We start from the raw sequence: 25,228 nt of genomic DNA on the forward strand, positions 1-25,228 counted from the left end.
TACAATTTATCCTAATTCAATTTATTCTGAATCATGAACCTGATACTTTTTTTCATTTTGATACTACCCATTCAATACACTTTCATAATATGAGACATGATGCATAAAAAGGAGAAGCGGTAATGCACATGAACACAACAAATGAAATATGCTATGTAAAAAGAGACCAAAAGGGATACTTTCTTTGCGTTTTCACATTAAAAAATCCATTATATGCAATAGAAACATTATCAATTTTTTAACCTGTGCACTTAATTTGTGTTTCTCCAAGTAGTGAATATATTTCTAAGATCCCTAGAGTTGTTTCTCTAAAACAAAGCATGATTTATAGCCACTGTGATTATTTGTACCAATTTGCCAACTGGAGATAACTTATTTTTTCTGTTAAGGAATAGTGCTGACTGCAAGGTTGTGCATATTTTAGATTCTTTCAATTCCTGGAAAAATATCAGAAGTTGTAATCAGGATATAACATTTTTAGGGCCTAATGTATTATTTTTGTGCTTCATCTTCAAATAGTTTTCAGAGGTTTTTGAGCATCGTCTGCTCTTTGTGTTTAGAAAAATTAGATTAATTTAGATAAAATCATGTAGAATGTCTGCCCCTCAATGACAACTTAACCTTTGACAACAATTTTATAATAATTTAAACAATAATCCCTTACAATGCTCAAGGCTTTACATTTCTACATTTCTACAAACATCTGTTCTGTTTTAGAGGCAGAGCTTAAATTCAAATGGTAATCTACTAATGATAAAGAAACAAATTGAAATAGTACCTCCATTCTTTAAAAAAAATGCTTCAGTAACAAAATCTGGATTATAAATTGAATTAATTATAACTTGATCAAAGGTGGTAATATATGTCTGGCCCTTTGAAATAAAAATGAAAACACTGGAAATTCAAATATAGCCGATTCCAATAATTAGCTGCAGAATGTTAGTTGCTGTCATCATTGGATAAACTAATTTTGGGTTGTTTTTTAGTTTGTTGCTACAGATGTAGTTTCTTTACAGCATAATTCTCTGTGGTTGTTTTTTATTACTTAAAAGGGTCTCTCTCTTCATGGCCTACCAAGCATTCTTCTCTCCCCATTCCATCCAGCTTAGGAATTTTAACTTGCAGTTTCTGGAAGAGTGTTATCTATGAATTTTATGTTTGTTTTGATGATTTTATTTTAAAGAGCATATAGTGTTTTTGCTTCACAGCCTTTACTGAATCCCAGATTATACTGTACTCTATTTGTCTACCCTAATTGCCTTACTAGAATACCATAGACTGGGTGACTTATATAGAAATTTATCTTCTCACAGTTCTGGAAACTGAAAGTCTTGAGATCATGCGGCCAGCTTGGTCCAGCTCTGTTGCGAATTCTCTTTCTGGGTTGCAGATGACTGCCTTATTGCTGTGTCTACATGGTGGAAGTGGGGAGGGATATATTGTGAGAAAGTGAGCTCTCCGGTATCTCTTATAAGGGCATTTATCCTATCATGGGGGTCTCAGCCTCCTACATTTACCTAAACCCAATTACCTCCAAAGGTCCTACATCCAAAGACTATCACATTGTGGGGTACAGCTTGAACATACGAATTTTGAGGGTTACAGTTCAGTCCATAGCAATACCCTCAGGCTTCATGCTATTGTTGCTCATCAAAATTTTTTGAAATTATGTTTTATCATCAACAAACAATTAGAGTGATTTTTCAACTTATGTCTTGGATTTAACCCATTTGTGAATATGTTAATGGTTCATTCTGAATCTATTGCTACCCTTTGGGGCTTGTGATGTATGAAGCAATTGGGTCTGGAGTAGGAATATAGGGTGCCATTTAATACTTATTACCAATTACAAGATTATCATTTGTTGCAGGTCCAGTTGATTATTATTCAATGCTATCATTCTCATTTACCTTTCACCTTCAGCATTATTAGTTTTAGCTGAGATTATGCCCTGATATATTTTAAACTATTTACCAAAGCCTAGTGAACTGGATTAATTTATATATTATTGAAAATGTAATGGCATGCTTAACCATGTATAGAAGCTTAAAAGTTTCACAAGCCTAATTCGGCCTTATTAATTAGATGAGAGAGACTACTGGCAAAAGATTACACTTGAGATGGCCTTTAAAGACAAGGTTGTAATTTGTTACATGAGAAGAAATGAGTAGAGTCTGCACTGGTTGGATTGAATGAGATTTGCGTATAAATACTTTATATGATTATTAAATGATTTATATGATTATTTAGAAAAAGCATATTAAGGGTAAGTGATATAGATTAATTTAGCTAAAACTGTAAATGAACTTGATCCAATAGGTATTCTTCTCCTTATAATAAAATGCTCGTGTACTTGTTAAAAATACGCATTTCCAGGACATCATGGTGTAGTATGGAACCAATATTGGGAAATACTACTACACTGGGAGAGGAGAAGCCATTGCAGGCTTTCATGTAGGAGGGCAGCGTGGCTCAGTCTGCAGAACGCTTGCTTCACCAGGGCCATGATCCTCCCAGTGCTTTACCAAAAGCTGCCACACAGGTGATCAGTGTATATACTGCTCTATGAGTGAAAACTGCATAAATTTTTAAAAGATTCATCAAGAAGTTGTATAAAATATGAATTGGATTGGAGAAATGACAAAATTGTATTGTATAGCTATGATACTGGAATTATGTAAATGGATGGCAATAAAATGATTTTTAAAAAAACTAGGAAAAATAATTCTATATCATAATTCCCAAGGGTTTCTAACAATCTTCAGGTTTTTATCATGCATTGCAGTGGAAATTGCTTTGAAATGTCCACTATGTATTTTTGATATTTTCTTCAATATACAGTAGAAACAAAGAAGAGAGAGCCTTAAAACAATCAGAACTGTATTTGCAGATTGTTGAAATTTAATTGTTTATATGACATGTTGAGCTCTTAAGCTAGAGATGTGGCTCATTATCACTTTGTCACATATAAATGAATCACCTTTTCTTCTACATCTCCTCTTTGTGAAGCAACCTTCATCCTTTCCTATTCCTATCAATGAAACCCTATCTATTCTTCAAGTATGAATTGAAGTTTTGCTCCACTGGTTTAATTGTACTTTTCTCTGTAGAGCTAAAGCTGATCTCTACTTAAATGAGTATAGAGCTTACTACTTCTTTTTTAAAATTATTACACCATGATTTGTAGTATGATCATTGTATACATTGGCATATTCTATATCTTAGTTAAAATCGTCTTTAATCTTTCAATCTGCCATGTTCTTTATATATAATAATTTGTATGCAATGATATTTAATTAACATTTGTTCAGTAAATTAATGAATTAAAAAAAGAAATCATGACATTTTAATAATTCCTAATCCCGTTCCATAGTTAAAAGAACTGAGGTAGAAACCTTAGTGTTAGGGACTGTTAATTTGAGGCTGAGGTTAGTTTAGAGTTTATTTTGAATGTTACATTTCACCTCTTTTACTTTTCAATTTTTCCCAATCATTTTATGTTAACAAAAACATGTTAATTTAAGAAATATTTTTATTATTATCTCATATAAAACCTATTTTAGGTTATAGTTGGCAATTCAAGAAGCATTTTTCAGAGCCAACATGGTGTGACATTCCAGGATTCAGTGACAGTTTTAAATGGAGGCTCAAATCCAGTGCAGTTTCTTATAATTGGTAGCATATGTGGTAGCAATTACTTATTCGATAATTGGAAGCATATGGCAGCAATTAATGTCAATCAAATTATGCAATGTCCCTGTAGGTAAAGTGATACCTTCGGTGCAGAAATGTCTAATATGTATATTCTCAATTTTATCAAGGGATTTATAAGAGCATTCTGTGCCGTAGTTTGAGTCACTACCAAAGAACAATGCTTAGAAGCAATCTATAACTTTAATCGAGGTCACGGGTGCAGTATGTGACAGCACCTATGAAATAGCCTATCCAATTTGCTGTGGCTCATTAAGACATGAACTGCTCAAGAATCATGTGGACAGGTGACAACAAATCATACCAAGTGAATTATTCAGTGAGGTAGAATTCTATTGTACAGACATGGCCTAAGGCCAGGTTTATGTATCACAAGAAAAATGCCCATGAGCGAGTATATACAATGTGCCTGGGTCTTAGCTGGATTGTCAGATGCATTATGTTCTCTGGCAGCAATAGCTCATTAAGATCTGTATCCACAGAATAACAGAACTTATAATATGACATGGTTTCTATGGAAGTTCATAGATATACCACTATTAATCCAGTACAAGAAGAAAACCAAGTTTAACTGTGGAAGCCAGAACACTCTGCTTTCCCGTGAAAATTACCTTTACAAACCTTATGGATATGTAGGCTTAACTGCTTACCCTTTTTGATCAAATTCTGCACTCAACAATGGATATTCAATATGCTCACAAACTTCTCAAGTCCAGCAAAAGAGAGGACTTATTAAATCTATTAAGAAACTATCAAAGTTCAAATCAAAGAGTACCTTTTCTGACAACTGTATGCAAACCTATTGTCAGTTTTCAGAGAGCCAAAATTAGAAGCTGCTTGCCTATTTAAATTCCTTCTTCCATTTTCCTTCTGTCCTTCTAATGCTATTATCAACTTTAGTGTCACACGGTTGTGCTTCTATAGGAACCCACAGGTAAACACACACACAAAATCCCACACAAACACTACACACTTGATCATAATATGAGCCTACTATCTGCAGAGAGAAATCAGAGAAAGCAGAACTTCAATGGAACTTAATAAGAAACAGTCTTTTGTTGCATCAATGGTTAATGTTATGTACAAGTTTATATATATATATGTATATATATATGTATATATGATACAATCATTATTGTGTTATGCATCAGCAAAGCAGTGATGATGATGATGATGATGATGATAATGATAGGATTTTAACTAGCTTGATATTTAAAGCTACAAGACTGCTTAGGCTATTTTTACTTTTCCCTTATATCATAAACACCAGCATACTCACTTTCAGTTTCAAATATCCTTTTAACAAATATTTATTAAGTGCTTAGTGAATTACTGTAGAATTCTAGGTCTCGTGTATCTAGGAGGAAAACAACAGAAAGTAAAATTCTGCCTTCATGTAGATACAATCTAGTACAGAAAACAAAGACTAAACATTCATAAGTAAACTATAGAAGTACTAAGAAAGAAAAAGAATCAGCGAGAGGAGACGGGGAGAGATGCAGAGCAGGATGGAAAAAGCACTGAGCAATGACCTGAAGAACGTCCCAGGTAGAAGGCAGAGCAGCCAGTAACGTGCTGGGGCTGGAGAATGCCTGGCCTAGTGCAGACAAGCAAGCAGGGCAACGCAGCTCTAGGAGAATAGGGAGGGCAGAGAAGTAAGAAATAAGGTTAAATCGGTTACAGTGCTAAATTTCCCCTAAGACCCTGAAGGTCATTTTAAGGACCTTGGCGTTTACTCTGTGTGACAGGGGAAGCCAGTGGAGACTTTTGAGGAGGAACACGATGACCTAACTATACTTTAAAAAACTCACTGTGGCTGCTGTATTCATAATAGACTAAAGGGCACAGTTGGATGAGGAGATCAGTTAGAATGATACTGCAAACATCCAGGCGAGACAGAAATTATGACAAGTGCTTGAATTCTAGATCTGTTTTTAAGGTAAAGCTAATAGAATATAGACTATGAGTTGTGAGAGAAAGAGAGAAGGCAAGAGGGGCTTCAAGCTTTTTACTTACAGAACTGACACTCTGGACTGTCCCTGAATGCGATGTGGCTGTTTATGTTTTGCTTGTTTTATCTGTTCGTTTGTCTGCTTTCTGGTAAATGGTGAAGTGTTAAATTTAAACTGAATATTAGTGTGATCTACCTCCATGGAGAGATGTAAAGTAGGTAGTTAGATACTGTGGGAAAGTGTTAACAAACGTTTTCCTGCTTGGTAAGAAAATTTGACTTTGTTTAGCTCTCTACAGTTTTTTTCCTGGAAACCTGATAAAGATAATATGCTAATGGTGTGATGATGAGGTGTTACTATACTGACAGACAGTGCATGAAACTGAAGATCGAAGTCAAAACTGCACTATTTCAAAGCGGCACGGCACACAAGACAGACAGACAGATGTGCCAAACCAAACCAGGAGCTCTCCCACAAACTCTGTCCTCGAATTCTTCTAACTCCAACTCATTCAGAACCACATGTTCCAAGACGATACCACAAAAAAATTGGACTAACAATAACTTTTGTTGTTCTAAACTCAAATATTCTAGAGACAAGTCCACTGACTGTTCCAATAACATCCTAGTTTGCAAAACCTGACAAATGTCAGCCATGAGAATCCTGTGATTAACTCCAGACCTCGAAATCCTCTAAGTCCCCCTTCTTAAACTCCCTTTCTGAGACACCCCACTGTCCTCATATGTGCCCTTTGTTGCAGCAAATTCAATGAGCTTAAACTTATTTTTCTCATAGGTGTGTCAATGGTGGGCTTTGGCCAATGAACTTTAACACAAAGCAATGTCTTTTGTGTCCCAAATGACCATGATTGGTAAATGGTATCTGGACTGGGAGAGCTATAACTACTTTAAAGGAGGGCATAGCTTTGCATCTCTCTGAGTTCATTGACTGTGGGAATTGGGCCTGGGCCTTGTGGAAACACTGGAAGCTATGCCTGTTGAATTGTTACAAAAACAAACAAACAAACATTGCTTCTGTGGTATAGGAGGTTTTTAAAACTGAGTGGAACATGCACCTCTTGGAAAGGATTGTTTCTTTGCACCGGAGCTTTGGGCACTGCTTGCTGCAAGAAGTGCTATGAGGATTCCTGCACAGGAGGAAAACTTGACACTCCCCATGGCGAGCTGTGATGGCTATTATGGATCCCTGTGTAGAGGTAGCAAGTGCCAACTGGGGCCTAAGTCCATCCTGCAAGTCTGGAAGTTTAACGGAACTTAGGTACAGTCCTTAGTGGGCGTAGTAACTACACAGCCTGGAATTCGCGGGGAAGCTTGTAGTTGTGGGTAACGGTGGGGATGACATCAGTGTATAAGTGATATCAAAAGCCAGGACAGTAAATGACACTTTAAAATAGTGAATGCAATAAAGCAGAGGAGACATCCAAGGAGTAAGGCCTGAGCATTTTAAATTTAAAAGATTGAGGATGTAAGGAGAATAGGAAAAAATATTAAGAAGAGACTGCCAGGGTTGAGGTGTAATAATTTTGCTTCCAAGAGGCCAAATGGGGTGTGTTTTAAGGAGAAGAGGATAAATAATTGTGTCAAATGCTTCTGGTAGATCAAGTAAGATGAGAAATGGCGATTGAATATTGGATTTAGCAACATATAGGTGTCTGTAGACTCTACCATGAGCACTTTCAGAATACTCATAAGGGCGAATACCTAGTTGGAGAAGGTTCAAGTAAAAATAGGTAGCTAGGCATTGGAATGGGAAGGACAGTTAATACTACTTTTTACAAAGAGAAAGAGAAATGGGAATATAACTGCAGGATGAAGTGCGGACAAGAGAGTGTTTTGTTTATTTTTGTTTCTTTTCATTTCCACAGGGTGTAAAACTACCTGTATATTTGTTACCTGGATGGTTTTCTAGAGAAAGAAAACAATGATGCATGAGGGGCGAGGGACTCCATGGCTTCGGGCAGGCGGGAGGGAGATAGGCCTGAAGCACAGAGGTTGGCCTTAGATGTGAAAGCATCATGTATCCCTCCGCAGATATGTGTGTGCAGAGATGCTTGAGGGAAAGCTTGGATACTTCTCTCATTTCAAATTCAATACAATGAGTTGAGTTTCTGTTTACTGGTTCATTAACAACTAAGTATCCAGTACCTTCTAGGGCTTAGGGACAATTTTAATAGCTGGGGACGCAGCAGTGAACAAAACAGATCAAAAGCAGCCCTGCCTTCATGGTGTTTGCCTTTTAAGGAACCTATTGAGATTGAAAAATAAGTTGAGTAAGAAAACTTACTACATTTTTTGTCCAATATCATTTGGGGGAAAAAAATCCCTTCAGTGTAGCCTTAGTTGTCTTTGTTGCAATTTCAATGTAACTATTTGTTCAAAAAAGAAGCATGAAAGAAACAGCTTGGGCAATGTTTCTTTGAAAAGAAGTCCTTATTCAGCTGACAGAAAAGATTGTGTCTGGTAATCACTGTTTCCAAAGAATTGATGAGATTGTGTCAGCAGTGGTTTGAGAGAGAACATGGAATACTTGCAGATCTAGTCAGCCAGTTCTTTCCCGAGAATGGCCAGGCAAAATCAATACACAGCCTCCATAGGCTTCTTTTCACATTCCATGGAAAAGTAAGCTGGCAAATGCTACCTTCAGTTACGTCTTTTCAACAACAAAATCTAATGCAATGACTACGTAGGGCTTCTAACTAATGCTTTGTATAAAAGACACTTCAGCATCTGTAACTTTTAATGTGTGATCAAGAAAGCCCTTACCACTTGAGGCAACAGCCAGTATTTTCCCCACAAAGACATTGTTCATCCTGCATGGCTTGTATTTCTAAATCAGGTCAGGGATGTAGATACGCACTTAGTTCAGAGAGATATAGGCAAAACCTGTTTGTTGAGACTTCTTTATATACTGGGGGTCGGGGGGGGAGGAATACCCATTAAAGTAGGGTGTTTTCTCTCTGAAACTTATATTCTATCCCACTTCGTTTTTACCACACTCATTTTTATAGTCAGTCTTTAACAACTCATTCAATTTTTTAAAAATTCCCTGCATTAACTTGGTTTACCTATGATTCTATAGATCCTATGTTTGAGCAGAAAATACTCTATTTGATAGATTCTACTGGAAAGCTGTTAAATGATAATTTCTTAAAAATAGGTGTTTGAGCATCTTTATTTTAAACCAGCCCAGATAAGTTGTATGCACATTAAAGTTTAAAAACCAGGATCCTGGACCTTCTGATTGTTCCCAACATTTAAGGAATGATTTGTCTTTTATTGACTTTGCCCTTAATTTAAAGACCCTAGTGATTGTACAGTGTTTTAGTTGTTGTTTTTGTGGGTTTTCATACCTAAAGCTGTGATTCTCAGCTGGAGTGGGGTCAGGTTTGCCACACAAGGGACATTATGCAATATCTGGAGTCAATTCAGGTTGTCGTGCACAGGGGGTGTTTGCTACTGTGTCTCATGTGTAGAGGTCAGGGGTTACTCCTACAACGCACAGTGCAGGGCCCCCACAAAACCCAAATCATCTGGACAAAAATGGCAATAGGATGGAATTTAAGAAAAGCTGCTCTAAGACAGGAAAGAGGCAGACCACTAATAGTATTTGATCTTCCCCTGTCTCACACACTCAGCTAAATGATCAGAATTTCTATGGCAGGGGCCAATGTGTGAAACCGTTCTGAAGAAGGTAACATAATGAAGTCTGAAAGCCAAATGGCAGGCAGCACAAAGGCAGACTTTAGACATTCCTTTAGATCTCCACCCTTGACATCTCAGAGCCAGTAAGCGTGAGTTCATATCTTTACGAGATTTACAAAGTGATCTTGTGACTAATAAGACACTATAATGGCAAAATACTAAATGAAGTTGGTGTTTTTCCTTTTGACTTTGCAATTAAAACAGGAATTCTTTCTCAATTTGTATAAATTTCATATTTTATGTAACAGTGGTTTTTAAGAAGTAACAATGGGCCTCTGTGCCACCTGGGATGTGCAGCTAAGCAAAGTATAAACACCGCGGGGTAAAAGGACAGTGAAAAGAAACAGCGCTTCAGGTCATCAGAATGCACTAGCAGAGTCTCAGAAATCAATAGCACATTGACATTCTGGAAAGCATCCTCAGGAGGGCAGGTCCGGAGCTGCAGGGATGTTTATCCCCATGGCACAGGATTGTCTCCCGTAAAAAGTAAAACAAGAAATAAACAGAAGCAAAGACAAAACACATGGTAAAAATCGAGTAAACAGAGACTTAAAATGCTTCCTTTAATGTGGAATAGTTGCTTTAAGAATTAGACATATTGAATAATAAAATTCTCGATGTGACAATAATTTTTTAAAAAATTAGATACTGTATTTCTTTTTAAAAGATTATTCTGAATCAAACATATAATTTTGTTGAATTTTGGTGTACTATTAAAGGCTAAAATCCAAAATTAGATGAAAAGGTCATGAAAATACTCTACCTTTTTTCAACTACATATTTATGCAACCAGGTTTAGACTTGGTGATCCCAGTGAGTTCATCACAGAAGTCCCTTTTCTGGGCACAGCCTCAAGGACCCCCCTTTCTCCTGTGCTGTTTTGCTTGTCATGCTTGGGACACCTGACAGTCTTATCAAACCTGAGCTCAGTTAATTGGTGAGACACGCCTTCCTTTTGCTTCTAGCTTCCTTTCTTTGTTCGATTGTAACAGCCAGGGCCCTGCCTTTATTTCCCCTCTGGCTGCTCATTTCTAGCTGCTACCTAACAGTTGGACAGAGGCCTTAAAGGAGAAAAATTTGAGGTTTGGGGAAAAGGCTTATAGATTGAATTATGAGAGTGGGCACGGGGTATGAAAATTTTGCATTGCATGTTAATGTTCATCAGAGATCAAATACCCTCGATGAGGCACTAAATAATCAAGTCTATATTGAAAAGGTTTTTTTATTTTTTTGACATTAGCTTCTTTTATCAGCTATTCCCATTCTGATAAAATGGTCACCTGGACAAAAGAGTCATGGCAGCAGGGATGGGGCTAAGGCAAGGACAAGCCACAATGACCCACTCACCATGGGTAGCCTATGTGCTGTAGCAGCTGAAAGTCTAATTATCTATTACTACTGACCAATACTGAGCTCTTGATTAGGCGCCATTCTTAAAGAAGACAACCAGCTTACTCATGGAAAGTCTGTTACAGTAAACCTCTTCCACCTTGGCATGGGTGGTGATTCATCTCAATTGGGAGTTACATATATTGTGGGTATGTCTTTTGTGCATCCAGAGATTGAGCTGGCACTACCATTCTAGAAAATATAGTATCTCATCTCTTGATACATAATAGCATAGTACAATACTTTAGAACAAGGGACCACCTCCAGTAAGGAGATATAGAGAGCAAAAGACTAACCACTGCATCTACTGGTTCTATCTCATAAAGCATGATCAGAAGTTGCTAATCTGCTAGAACAATGGGAAGCCTTTGAAGTTATCCCAGGTAAGGTGCCATCTTCGAAAAGATCCCCTACCTGGGTAAAGTGCCATTCCGCCTCAGATATGATATACACCACTAATAATTACTATTTTATTGTTCTGGATCTCTAATAGCTACAACACCTGGGCAGTACAAAGAGGGGAAACTAGGGATTTCTCTGATTTCTACTGTACCTACTAACACAATAAGGCAATTTTTGCTTTCTAAATTTACTACCATAGGCTCTTTGGCTTTAGAGTTCCCAAAGACAGAGTACACTTCTGTCAAGGGAAACAGTAAGAGTCCCAGTAAACTTTACCTGATAGCTACCACAGATCCCTTTGGCTTCATTGTATATAGAATCTAGAAGGCAAGGAAAAAAGTCCACCAGCTACCAAGAGTTTTGGCTACTGTGAGGTCACACCCGAATTACAGAGAATTTTCCTCTGCTGAAGGGGGGCTTCCTAACCCAAGATCATGCCCCCTCCCTGAGGTAACCTGTATTCAGTGATGGGCCAAAGTGAGGGTCTTCACTCCCACACCTCAATGTGGACAACACCGAATGGCCATCCTGGCTCCAGGGCTCCCCCGGGGCCTACTGAGGCCTCTGTTACAATTCCCCTTCCAGGTAATCCTCCGTCTTCCATTCCCCTCAGGTGGTGTTCTTCTGAGCACTCCACACTAGTTCTGCACACAGATATCCTTCCCACTGTCCATTTGCCAGAGAATCTGTTCTAAACAGGACATGGATAAACAATCTCAAGTTTAGTCTTTACTGACTGCTTATCATGCACTGCGCATTACTGATAAGTATACTGTACATGAATTGTACAACTAAATTCCACAGCCTAATCAAGTTAAAAATGTCTTATTAAGATAAATTTAGTCCTGGCTGGTGAAGCTCAGTGGATTGAGCATGGGCCTGTGAGCCAAAGGGTCACCAGTTTGATTCTCAGTCAGGGTACAGGCCTGGGTTGTGGGTCAGGTCCCCAGTAGTGGGCATGGGAGAGGCAACCACACACTGATGTTTCTCTCCCTCTCTTTCTACTTCCCTCCCTCTCTGTCTAAAAAATAAATAAAAGAAAATCTTTAAAAGCATAAAATAAATTTTATCAAATGGATTTGGGTATTTTTGTATACCTACAGTGATACATGGTGGACTATAGAAATATATTTGTCAATGTTTAACCAGTAGACTATATAGATATTTTTTAATAATGAACCACTTTACCTTTCTATTGTAAAAAATATATATATATCACCAGTTGCAATGTTGTATTCTAATTGCATAGGTTCATTAAACTGGACTTTATTTAAGTAACTAGGCAAATTAACAATTTTTTTTATTTACAATACTCAATATTAAAATCAAAATATCCATAGAGCACTAAATCCTTTTGATAAGTAAACTTTTGTGTAGATGCCGGGATGGTTCTGCTGCTACTGATGTAGTATTAATCTGAGAATAAATTTTGTTTCCAAGTCTGAACAAAGAATTCTTTCTGTGAAAATTAGGTTAAATGCTTTGTAAATATTAAAAATTATAGAGGTGTTTTAAAATGCTGTAAAGTTTGGAGTGGACAAGAGGAACTATAAAAATTGGAAAGGGAATGAGAAGGACTTTTATAAAACTATGAAATGTTTGGACACATTGTTTTCATATGTTGTTCAATTATTACTCTGCTGTAAAGAAAAATAAGTAAATTTTGAGAATTTCTAGTGCAGTAGGGTTGTGTTTTATGGAAAAATGAAGACAGGAAATAAAACTCAGTGGACCTCTAATCAAAGATAAGATCATGGCCATACGTAAAAAGAGTGGTGAATGAATGCAACCTATGTCTCAAATTTAAAGCAAAAGTTTAAGGTCTGTTATGTATTTGTCATTTTTGTGATTTCCTTGCTTTATTAAAATATATTTAACTAACCAAGTTTGTTGATTTACCAAAGATATCCCAATGAGAGAGACAAGAAGGATTTTAAGTGTTTTAATTGTATGCTAGTGTAACAATATATGAATATGGTTACAATTTTGTGATTATTGAGGAAGGTCAAAATTGGAAAAAATTAATGAGAAGTACCACTTTATAAAAGGCTGGTAGGACCAATTCAATTATTGGTCCTTTCTAAAGGGTAGCTGTATTACCTACCCCATCACCTGCTTCTGTCTCATGGAAGACCGGAACTTCGAAGAGGGAACTGAAGAGTCAGCAGAGTACAAAGCTTTTGACTTTGTATTTTGGATACAACTTTGTAGTAAGATATGTTGTCATAAAGTGGGGAGTGTGGGAAGAGAAGCACCCATAGAGAATGAGGACAAAAAAAAAGAGATGCTTTATGCATGTGTTCTTTATACATGTTCCTGGACAAAGCCAAAGGAGGGTAGGATGGAGGGTGGAAGATGAGGATGGTTGGGGTTGGGGGAAGTGGTGGGAAGAAAATGCAGACATCTGTACTTGAACAATAGTGGAAAAAAAGACTTAAAAAAATGGATGCTGTCATCTCACCTCCAGGTTTGATGAGCTTTGCTATGCAGGGTTCAATAAACCTGGACTACTATGTGACACCAGAGTAACGTGCATTCGAAGAGTTCGTGCAAGGGGGGGAAATTCGTGTCCCAGGGCAATCTACCCCAAGGTGGGGCTCATGAACTACTTAGTATGGATATGTAGGGAAAATGAGCATAAACATTAGCAATTTGAGAGTGTTGTATCTAATAGTAAAGAATTTGATTTCTCTTTTTTTCTCTTTTAGTAATTTATTTTTATTTTCATTGAATTTATCTTAAGTGTGCTCTGTGATCATTTTAAACAAAAAAAAAAAAAAAAGAAAGAAAGAAAATGCCCTATCTAGTCCTCCACATAGAATTTAAGAAACACCATCTAGCATACGGGGAGTAGCTAGTACTCACATTTTATCTGAAAAGTTGAAAGCTGGCCAGAGAATAAGGCAGGGTAAAGAGGGAAGGTAGGAGAGGGGCATCCTTTGTGTTTCTCTGGGCCTCCCAGAAGAAGCAGGGTGAACCAGCAGCATGATGACTGGTGGAGGGGGGACGACCCCGGACCCAAACACTGTGGGGGTAACTGGGATAGGAGATTTGGCAAGGGCTGGTCACAAAGGGGCAGCTACAGAGGATATCACTTTCTTCAGGGCACTGTGCTGTGTGTGGATAAGAATTTAAAACAAAATGTGTTTAAATATAAGTCTCTTAATAACTGATGTTTCCTTGATAAATCATAAAACCTTTCTAGACGATTTTTTCTTTGATGTGCTTGAGTGAAACAATTGTTAGTACAGAAAAAAAAAAATCGGCAACAGGTCCGGGGTTCTTAAAGTATTTGTAACACATTTCTCAGTAAGTATTCAAATGTTAATCAGATATCTTAGAATCTTCTTGGGCAAGGCAAAATGTTCAGGAACAACACAGACACAATGTGTTCTGTTATCCAGAGACAGTATAGAAACTAACATTCACTCTGACGGCTTTAAGAAAGCTTAGACTCAACATAGAAGCAATATATTAGGTTCATCACAATAAAAATGTGTTTATGAGTGTGGTTTAGGCATCTCTTCTACGACTTTATCCAGTGTCTAAATCTTAAACTATGTGAAGAGAGAGAAGGGGATCTGAAGTGCAGAAGAAAATATAAGGAGGACGTTTCAAGGTTTTAGGTTTTTAAGGTCTACAAAAGCCCTACAAAATTTTGTCATTTTCATGTACTACAAGCAGGATATTAATATTAATATAGTCAACTATGTTTATCCAAGAGTTCAGGGGATAGCTCATTTGATTAGAAGCCAAGCCAATTTCATTTTCTTTTAACTTCTTTAGAACTATGTTACAATTTTCTCATCCAAGTTAATTGATGTACTGCACAGATTGAGTTTGGATGATACCCATGCCCTCTTTTTAACTGCACGTTCCTGAGGGAGTTCTTTGGGAAGTGTGTTGATGCCTTACTCTAAACTAACTGTTCTTGAGATACTAATGTCTTGGGCAGTAGTTCCCAGTGGAATAAGCCAATGCTTTCAAAAAAAAAAAAAAAAAGCTTTAGTGACATATTTTTTAAACGATTACACCTCTCCGTTAAATGACATTCTGAATAATCATAGCACATCTTCCAACACCATCAAGTGTCCGATCGCTGCCAGGTTTCAAAATAATAAAAATAAGTCCATGGTAGGTTCAAACGTTCAGACAGATAGCAACATGGGAATACAACTGTGCCAATCATAACTGGCCGCATGGCCTTTCAAGATTCTTTTTGCCTCTCGACACCCTAACATATAACTTATAAAGTACCTAAAAATTATAAATTCTTATGAGGTAAATGGTTCTGAGAAATTTGAATTTTATTCACACATATCTATCTGTTTGGTGCACAACTCATAAAGCTTGTATTTTACTCGTTAAGAGCCCATGGCATATGCCTTACAAATTTGGTCTAGTCAGTTTACCCTTCAGAACCTCAGGCTTCTTAGTTGTGAAATGGGGTTAATTTACCAGAGCGGTTGTTTCGCTCTGTCTTCTCTCAACCTCCTCAGCCATTGCTAGTAGCCAGAGGGAGGAAATTTTGGTAATGAGTGTCCCTCGTGGGCCCAACAACAGGTTTTATTCGCCTGTTGTATGTACATTGGTCTTGGAGGTAAATTCCTTTGAAATTCCTTTGAAAATTCCTTTGAAATATTGTCTGACTACAAAATATGCGGGTAAATCCCTGGATTAGCCATTAGATCTCGTTCTAAAGAGGTTTTATACTGAAAAGCATGAGATTAACATTATGACATCAAATCTTGTTCCATTTTCCTTGGATTGTATGTAATTATAGTTTTTGTAGGTGAAAGGTGGTTGGATCATATGGTTCAACTTAATATAGTAACATTATTCCTACAGTCATGCTTTCTCCCCACCTCAAAAGATGTCAGTCCTTATTCTGCTGTTACATAAACAAATTAAATGTAATGTTTCAAAAGATTTAGCAGCTGATGCTTATTTTTATGATATGAATGCACTGACTTTAGTAAATGGTAAGAAAGAAGTGTAAAGCAGAGGAATATAAATATTTCACAAATATCTTAACAAAATAAAAACTCTATGTGATATTACTCTTTAAAAATATAATTTTAAACTTTCTTCACCCCTACAGGCAATTGTTAAGACTTGGTGACTCTATAAAAATGTTAGAGCAAGAATTGTCCACGATATTAAATGATATTAGCCATGATATTCTCTATTTATAATCTCATTTTTGTATGTTTTTTTAGATGCATGCTTTTTACTGGGTTTTAAGTAATTGGACAGAGTTGTAGAAGAGAAATGGAATGCATAAATATTCTGAATTCATATTTGAAAACTACCAAGTTACCACTGCTAAAATTCAATGAGCTTTCCTGGATGAAAACTGGCACATTCATGGGAGGGACAGGTGCCTGTGGCAGAAGTGTCTAGCAGCAGGAAATGTACTCAAAGAGAATTGTGATTAAAAAAGTAACAAAAATAGAAGGACATCAGAAAGGCCCAATTTCTAGGTATAGACAGAAATGGGGAGGCGCATTATCATGGAAACTGAGAAGGGCACTGTGCCTTTGACACTGCACTTTCAATCTCTACTAGTAGTTTCTCCCTGTGTTAAGACTTGGGAGCCTGTGCCTTTATTTTTAGCACAGATGTCTTATGTTTCCTCTCCGGTCCATAGATATCAGTTTTTAGTATAAAAACTGATATTCATATACAATTACAACTAGGGATTAAATGATTTCTCAGTCCAGGCTCAACCGATAAAAAAGTAAGGTTGAATGGCATTTGCAAATGTGATTAAGTTATTACTGAGTCCTTGTTTTTCTCTATAACATGGCTTATAAAGAGATGGCCTAAGACTTAGGAACATGCTCTTTGTCTCCAGAGCCCAGTTCAACATGCCACTGAGATTCTCCATGTTTCCTTACCCTGGCAGGGACTTACGTGCTGCCTGCAGGTCCTCAGTGATGCGTGCCACTATCGTGACTACTTCCACCACACAGCCAGCCTGTGGGGCAGGGGTGGAGATTCCACATTTACCAAACGAAGGAAAGGGCAGTCCTCACATCGAGGATTATAGGCATTTAATTACATTCTAAAAAGGGAGCCTGGATCTTTGCTTACAATCCTCTTGTTGTTGTTGTTTAGAACCCAAAATAAATCGCCCACCACTGACACCCAGTGGCACCAGCATCTTTCTGCCACCACTACCCAATGGCCTTACAAACAACACTGTCTAGACTCTGGCTGTTTCTCTGACTTTGTCCTCAAACACATTGTCCCTGCTTTTTCCCTTGAACCTACAACTGGCTTCCTTGCTGGGGTTTGTTTTTTTTTTTTTTTTTTGCCCTACTTTTTCTTTTATTTTTATTGTTGACACAATTACAGATGTCCCCATATCCTGCACTCTGCCTGCCTCCATCTATGCCTGGGCCCCCTTCCCTCTGGCCATCACCACACTCTTGTCTATGTCTACAAGTTATGCATATATGTTCTTTAAACATATCCCAAATTCCCCCATGTGAAGGCCTATTTAAGAGTTCCTTTGTCTGGTGTGTTTTCCCTATAGGTATTCCTAAGAGTCCCTCACTTATTTTCATTCTCCCCATTAAATGCCATCTCGTCAGTATCGCCTGCCCTGAACACTCTCTACAGCTTAGAAATATGACACAGCACTTTACATTCTGTTAACCTGTCTTATTTTACTCAGTAACACGTGATCCAGTAATCATAATATGTATTTTATTGTTAATTATTTCTCCAATTAGGATGCAAGCCACCATTGGGTAGTGATGTCATCTGTCGGCAACTGCAGAGCCGCACACCTGGTACAGTGTGGTGACTGGCATATTGTAGTCGACCAACAGACATGACAAAATGAGCGAGTGGCTGTCTTAAGACATGCCTCAAGCATTTTTTAAATATTCTATGTTTCTATATAGAAATAAGAGTTGTCCAGATATACATCTCCACAAAGGCTGTGCATGTTTCTGTTAGTATAAAAGTTTTATGTCATCTCAAACAGCAGCTTATCAAATAAAAATTGTATTCGGAGTCCCTAAAGACTTGACGAGTCCGTATCAAATTAAGTCACACATGCATTTATAAATACTCCAATATCTATATGTAAATTAAACTATCAGTTTTGTTGATGGAGATGTCATTTGTAATCTAAAACAGTTTCTAAATTTATAACTTGAAAATAAATAAAAGGATAGTCAAGGTTTTGGTTTAAAATTTTCTGTTTGGAAAAGAACTAATTTTCTTTTTGACAAAATATTTTATTAGCACTTTTTAATATAATATTTTGGAATATTATGTAGTCCAAATATTTGCAGTTGTGGGAAATCAACATGTACTTTTACTGAGCTGACTTCTAACTTCATCTTTATTTTCAGTGATCTGAATAAATAGTGTAAAATAGATATATAAAGGAAATTTTTGATCAAAAAAGAGATTTTGATTCTTCACTTGCAAAAAAACATTATTTGAAGATAAAGACATCTTAGAAGAATTACATCTGCTGCCATAACTTTCAGAATAGAAACCTTTTCACCTGAGTGAGAACCAGCCAGATATTTGAACTTTCAGGCAAATCTAGATTTACCTCAGGGGACTCAAGGAAATTCAGATAAAAATACTTACCTTGAGACGTTTTGTTATTAAATTTAAATCGTTTCCCCTGAAAAACTCTTTACTATTTAATAGGATCATTTAAATTTATTGTGTTGTTATGGAAGTCAACATAAGCAAAAAACAGAAACAAATGCCTCCTTGAGGCTACAGGGTAGAGGTCAGATAAATATTTATGTCCCAAGTAAAAATATTCTAAATGCAATCTCTCCTCTCTTTTCTTAGTTATGACCTATCATCTATATCAGGTGTCAGCATCCCAATGTAATTACCTCAAGATTGATTAATCATTTAAGTTTCTACAGTTAAAAGGAAAACATTTACTAAAGGTAATATAGAGCCAGGATGGTATTTTGAGACCTTGACCTGTCTTTTAAGTTTAAGAAATGATGCTGTCATATTTCTGTAGGAGACAGCATCTGGTATAGAAGATAAAATGTTGTTTCTCTAATATATCCCAATCCCAAAGAATGAGCTGATTAAACGCTTGGATGTTTGTATAACAAGCTTAGGTATTTGCTTGCTTCTGTGAAAATTAAATTGTCATTGTGCCAAGGGTATACAGAAAATATCCATTAGCAATTGATGACAGTATGCTTATGTAGAATTTGAATGGACTCTTTACACATATCAAAATTGTCTATGTGGAAAGACATAGAGATCAATTATACAATTACAACCTGAATTCTTAAAATAAATATCATGTCAAAAAGCAAGAAGTTACTTCAGTTCTTGAAGTCTAATAAGGAAAAATTTTTCCATTATAAGAATGATCATATTAGTTACAGAGAGGTTGTAAAAAAATTTTTATGTGAAAATGGTCTGAATCAAGAGTTGATGGCAATGTTAATCTAAATCTATGACAATAATAGTTTTAAAAAACTAATCATAGCATGAGGTTGAATTCAGTGCATTCTATACCATATTTCTTGTTAACACATGTCCTTAGAAAAATACATGTGTATCTGGACCACAATATTTGTTAATTATCACTTCCATGTTTCCATGTTTCCAATAATGACAGGCTGTTTCCACTTATTTCCTCCTTTTAGTTGGCTTACTGGAAGTAATAGCTCTCACACCTTTGCAAAGTGGGGAAAAGTAGAGATGGAAAACAGTCAGGATTATTATTAATATAACCGAAAGCTGAATGGTCAAAGAATTAAAGTGCCATATCTTGGAAGATGTTTGCAAAAATTCCTTAAAAAAGTATCTGTAGAAGGCAGGTATTTTTCTAATTGCATCCTTATGTTAGTTGGAAAGTTGATGTACTGTGTTATATAGATTGTGAAGGTAACAGAGAAAAATGACAACAATGATTTTGTAACTGTTATATGCCTGGTAATATTTTGGCACACAAAAACTTTGGGTATATGCTCCTACTTATTGTTTGCAAACATTCTGTTAGATATACTATATTTCCCTTTCATAAAAGAGAACCTGGAGCTGAGTATCTTCAACTTTTTATGTTAGTGTATGACAGAGTAGTCATTTAAACTCAATTCATTTTAATCACTAAAGCTCACCTCTTTCTAATATATTGTTAGGCACACTAGGCTCTGTGTGTATATATGCACACACATCATAGGCTCGATGTTATTTTATTCTCATTCTGTATTATTCTATCAAATTTGATTAAAATTAAAATGTGTTATAATTTAATTAAAATATGTTAGTTTATCATATATCCACATATATACCATATTACTTTATATGTTTAAAGTACAGTAGAAAACATATAAATCACTACTTTTATCTTCAAAGAATTTATGATATTTTACCAGATATACATGAATAATAAAGACACAGAACTGGCATCTATTTAAATATTGAACTTTTTGGATTGAGGAAAATATAGTATGAACATGGTGATAGATTGGCTGTGGTTGTGGGACTAAAGTCATCAAAGCAGTGCAAAAAAAAAAAAAAAAGAACCAGAGATTGCAGTTCAGAGAGAGATGGTTTCCCAAATTATAAAGAATGGAGGTCCAAGATGGCTGTAGGGTAGCTGGAAGCTCCGTCCGCTTGCTCCCAGACTCAGACCAGTCTTGCAGCTAAACCACAGAGCAATCTACTCAAAAATCCAGTGGAGAGTGAATGAGAACACGTGTGAGTATGTATGTGGACAAGACTAGGGTAGTGTGTGTGAGTCCGCAAGAGCCTGCCCCCTACAGGGCAGTCGGGAGCAGGTGGCCAGGGCTCTCCAGCCGAGCAACTGCCCATGCTGCTGCCCGACTGGCCACTTGTGCTGTGCAGATTCACAGTGGCTGAAGTTCATCTCAGGAGCTTCGAGTTCCAGGGGCAGAGAGACATAGCCAGGGAAGTGCTGGCTGCAGAAACAATATGGTAGGAGAAGGCCCACCCAAGATTAAAAATCACAGGAGGGAGCAGGGAGAGCACCTAGCCTCTGCCCTGTGTTATAATATTGTTACGGGACTCTTTCCAGCACCATTTGGGATATCTCCAGAGAGAAAACTTTATCTAAAACTGTTGGAGGCTGATTGGCAATGGCCAGTCCTGACCAAGAGAGACCTTGTGATTTTTAGGAAGGGGGAGCATATGGAAAACATGCCCCCCAGAGCTTAGTGCTGCAGCATGGCGGGTCACACAGAAACTTTTAAAAGAGGAGCTGAGGCCAGACTCAGACTTGGCAGGGACCCAGTGCTCACGTGAGCATGCACACGTGCTCAGCGGCTCTGCCAACAAAGAACTCAGAGGGATAGAGTCATGCTGAAGGGACTGTGAGACACAACTCAGCATGGCTGGTGAGCAGGGGACTGTACAGAGTGGAGAGTTCGGGTCTGAGTCTCCTGTGAGAAAGGAGCAGGCTGGAGACTGGATGGGCTGAAGCTGAACGCCTGAGATTTGCTGCAGTCAGGCAAGTCCACTCGCAAGCAGTTGAGCCCAACCCCTACTTGTAGAATTACAGTTCTTCATGTCAGTGAGACCAGGTTCATGAGCCCCCTGCTGGGTACAATTCCCCAGGGGAAAGAAGGAAAAAGCTCTTAACGACCCTTTACCGGTCACTAGGAGCTATACTGATCCTTGGGTCCAGAACCACTGAAACCAGCAGAGCAGAGAGATTAGAAACAGGCACAACAAGTACTATTGAAGACCTCGCCCAGTCTCGACACCTACACAGAGCTGCTGTCTGCGCCAAGCATGAAGGAGCTGCCCCCTTTTACACAGATTCTTCACAGGAAACAGACAGCTAATTCACGAGGAACCACACATTAGAAAATCTAGGATAGACCAAGACATGTGGCAAGGTGTCGGGGAAGCACTCCCACCATCTTCCCTAAGGACTGAACAGAGTCCCCTTGGGGGTGACCCAGGGTTCTCACCCTCTAGATTGCACCAGAGGCCCCCTCTGGAGGCAGATGGAAAAGGTACTGGCAGTCCTCTTGGGTTATTAAATGAACCACTCGTGGGCCCTGGGCTGATGGAAAGCCAGCAGGGAAGAACAGAGAACAGAACTGAAGGAGAGAGCCACAGGCTGGGGATCACTCGTAGTCTCTAACAGGCTGCCTGGAGCTAGACTAGGATACCATCTGGCATTACTAGGAGCAGATCCACAAAGAGAAGACAGTGGTAAACACTGCATTCTACTGAGACAAGTTCCACTGCAGTCTTCTTCAGGGTTTGCATTATTTTCTTTCCTGCATAGCTTTTTAACATTCATTTCATTTCCTTCGTTTGTGCCTATAATTTCACAAGTTTTTATATTTTAGTTTATTTCAAATCTCATATTTTGCTTCTCCTTTCTCTTACTACATTTTACCTTCTTTCTTCCTCTTCTTATTTTTGTTTTAAATTGTATCTTTTTTCTTGCTATGACTTGTTTCTATTTGTCACTCTTACTATTTCTCCCTGCTCCAGCCTCTCAAAATAATTTTTCATGTCATTAATCATCTCATACTCATTTTCTCATTCTTAAAATATCCTTATTCTCTCTTCACCTTTATCAATCTTTGCTCATTGGTTGTTGATATGGTGGTTTTTGTTGCATTTCTTCAATTTTATTTCTAGATGTTCACTATTTATGTATTTCAAATCTCATATTTTACTGTTCTTCTCTCCTACTCCATTTACCCTTCCTCCTGCCTTTTCTTCCTTTTTTATTTTACATTTAATTTTCCTTGTCTTAACCTGGTTTTCATTCCTCACTCTTAGTATTCTTCCCCCTCTATCCTCTCAAAATCTTTTTTCATTCCTCTAGACATCTCATAAGCTTTTCTTTTTTTTTTCCTTCTTATTCCCATTTCACCTATTTTAATCTTTGCTCATTTGTTGTTCATATGGATGTAGTAGATCTTTTCTTCCGATTTTGGTTCATATATTTTCACTATATTTATGTTTTTGTTTAAACCTAATATTATAATCTATTCTGTCTTCTCCATTCTACCTTCTTCCATACCTTTTTCATTTATAATGTAAATTCTCTTTTTATTTCTTTGCTTTGTTTCTATTCCTCACTCTTATTATTTCTCCTCCCTCTATCCTCTCAAAATCATTTTTCTTTCACTTAATCATCTCATATTGTTTTTCTTTTCTCATAATAGTTTTAATCTCTTTACACCTTGAGTAATATTTGCTCATTTGCTGATAATAGTGTGGTTGTGGGTTTTTTTGTTTGTTTGGTTGGTTTTTTTGCAGGTGTGGGTTTTGTTTCCTGAGTCATTTGGTTTTCACCCAGGAAACCACCTGTACAATAGCATCCAAGATATGGATGGAGTGACTCTCAGTCAGCCAGCCAGAGGTAAGGACCCATCAAAGAATGACACAACAACAACCAAAACCCAATTACAACCAGAGAGCAAACATAAATGGCATAAAGAACATCCCAAGAGCATCCTGACCAGGAGGTCAAGGACACTGCACCACTGAGTCCCACAGAACTCCTACCACAGAAAGTAACTCCACAAAGACAGGGAGTCAAAGTAAATCAATAAAATACACAGAAACAAACAAAGAGTCACCTAAAATGGGGAGACAAAGAAACAACCCCCAATCAAAAGGAAAAGAGGAATCCCCAGAAAGAGTGCTAAATGAAATCAAGACAAGTAAACAGACACTGAGTTCAAAATAATAGTTGTAAGGATGCTCAAGGGCTCAGTGAGAACTATGAGGAACTCTATGGAAGCTATAAGGAACTTACTGGAAGCTACACCAGCATGAAAAAGGACATAGATGCTAATAATAAGAGCCAGGAGGAAATGAAGAATACAATATAAGTGAAATGAAGAATACATTAGAAGGAATTAAAAACAAGCTAGATGAAACAAAGGATGAAATCAGTGAGCTGGAGGACATGGTGAGAAAACACTCAAGAGCAGCAACAAAATGAAAAAGATTCAAAAACAATGAAGAGGGTTTAAGGGAAATTCGGGACAACATTAAATACAATAGTATCCACATCATAGGGATGCCAGAAGGAGAAGGGCAGAAAGGGATAGAAAACCTGTTTGAAAAAGTAATGACAGAAAACTCCCCTAACTTGATGAGTGAAAAAGTCATGCAAGTCCAGGAAGCACAGAAAGTCCCAAACAAGATAAACCCAAAGAGGCCAACCCCAAGACACATCATAATTAAAATGGCAAAATGTAAAGATAAAGAGATAATCTTAAAGGCAGCAGGGGAGAAACAGCCAATAACATACAAGGGACTTCCATTAACGGTATCTGCTAATTTCTCAACAGAAACACTAAAAGCCAGAAGGGAGTGGCAAAAAGTATTCCAAAAGTATTCCAAGTAATGAAAAGCAAAGGCCTACAACCAAGAATACTCTACCCGGCAAGGCTCTCATTTAAACTGGAAAGCAAAATGAGGAGTTTCCCAGACAAAAAAAAAAAGACTAAAAGAATACATCAGCACCAAACCAGCATTGCAAGACATTCAAAAAGGACTGCTTTAAGAAGATGAAGAGAAAGAGAAAGAGAGAGAGAGAGAGGAACACAGATACAAAGGGGAAAATGGCAATGAATAAGTACCTCTCAATAATAACCTTAAATGTAAAGTGATTAATGATCCAAACAAAATATGGGGTAGCTGAATGGATAACAAAATAGGACCCACATATGCTGTCTACAAGAAACCCACCTCAGAACAAAAGATCTACACAGTGTGAAAGTGAAGGTGTAGAAAAAAATATTCCAAGCAAATGGACATGAAAAAAAGAGCTAGTGTAGCAATACTTATATCAGACAAAATAGATTTCAAAACAAAGGCCATAAAAAGTGACAGAGAAGGACATTGCATAATAGTTAAGGGAGTAATCCATCAATAAGATACAACACTTGTAAACATATATGCACCCAACATAGGAGCACCTAAATATATAAGGAAAATCTTGGAGGACTTCAAAAAAGATATGGAAAGCAACACACTCATTGTAGGGAATTTTAACAATCATTTCTCAACAATGGATAGATCTTCCAAGCAAAATCC

This window comes from Desmodus rotundus, chromosome 11, assembly GCF_022682495.2.
Source record: "Desmodus rotundus isolate HL8 chromosome 11, HLdesRot8A.1, whole genome shotgun sequence".
Lineage (NCBI taxonomy): Eukaryota > Metazoa > Chordata > Mammalia > Chiroptera > Phyllostomidae > Desmodus > Desmodus rotundus.